This window comes from Palaemon carinicauda, chromosome 9 (assembly GCF_036898095.1).
Source record: "Palaemon carinicauda isolate YSFRI2023 chromosome 9, ASM3689809v2, whole genome shotgun sequence".
Classification (NCBI taxonomy): domain Eukaryota; kingdom Metazoa; phylum Arthropoda; class Malacostraca; order Decapoda; family Palaemonidae; genus Palaemon; species Palaemon carinicauda.
Window position 1 is genome coordinate 161880866 of NC_090733.1, and position 1358 is coordinate 161882223.

Sequence of the window (1358 nt, forward strand, 5' to 3'; positions counted from 1 at the left end):
TATTTCTGCTTTGAGAGAATTTCCTTTGCAAGGTAATATTTCAAAGTTTCTCCTTTTAGATAGTCGAAACAGAGGTGCTATTATTAGTATTATGTCAATATTTTGCTGTATTTGAAGTTTGAGAAAAAAAATTCTTGGGGATTGGATGATATACTTCTTTTCCAACTAGGGTTGTAGCTTAGCTGGTAATAATAATAATGATAAATATATTAAGAAATTTCATATTAGTATTTATTTCAGATTAAAGTAAAGGAATAAAAATAAAGCCTCGGAAAATAAGTAGAATTTAGCAAAATTACATTTAGTAACTCAGAAAGGAAACTAAATGACTTAGAACCATGCTTATATCATATTACATTATAAATAAGTATAGGGATAATGTGTACCAAACTTGTAGAATATAAATGGACGGAAAAATGATGCTGTTATTTGTATGGTAACTTATGCTGCCATAAACAAACATATCCTCATCATTTAACTCCAATAACGGTTGTGGGAAAAGGTTTAAGCCACAAGCACTCTCATTTATTCCCCCGTAGCTCGTCCTCGCCCATTGAACAAAGAACTTTACTGACATGGACCAATAAACTTTAATAGAATCGGTGGAACATCAAAAGTTCAAACTTGAAGCGAATGTTTTTATGTTGAAAAGGCTGAAATAAGTCTCTCCATAGTTTATTTATGACAGATCACTTTCAACATTGTTACTCAAATTAAGTTAATTTTATTATTCCTTACTCCTCTTCAAGTTTATTTATTTCCTTTCTCCATTGGGCTATTTATCCCTATCGGAGCCCATGGGCCATAGTATTGGCCTTGGGCTATAGCATCCTGCTTTTCTAACTAGGCTTTGTAGCCTGGCTGGTAATAGTAATGATAACAATAATGCATGGAGTTGGACTTCATTCCCTTTCAGGATGTTTTCAATCTTTACACCAAACTATAACCAACTATTGACGTCTGAATGGGCATCATATGTGAGCACATTGTCGTCTCATTCCGCTTTGCACGACCGGGTAGTCGGTAGTCTAACATAACCTGTCAAAAACGCTGCCTTCTCCGATAAGTACTTCGCCTTCAAACATTTCATCATCACGTTGACGTCTGAAATTTCAAGTCCCGCATGCGCCAGCGTCCCGGTATTAAAGCAGCGACTAAAAGAAAGTCTCGACTTAGATGTTGGCACCATAATAATAATATAAAAACCCTCTTAAAAGCCAAATATTGTCGACAAGACTGCAATAGATGCCGGGAAACTTTCTTGTGTTTACAGCATCTCTCACATGGGCCTCGTGGCGCAATGGTAGCGCGTCTGACTCCAGATCAGAAGGCTGGGTGTTCGAGTCACTCCGGGGTCA

General features: G+C 36.7%; 1 non-coding gene across 1 annotated transcript; it reads left to right on the forward strand.

The window, feature by feature from the left end:
• Positions 1 to 1286: 1286 nt before the first annotated feature.
• Positions 1287 to 1358, forward strand: TRNAW-CCA (transfer RNA tryptophan (anticodon CCA)). The gene has a single exon. It is a non-coding gene; the product is annotated as a tRNA-Trp (tRNA).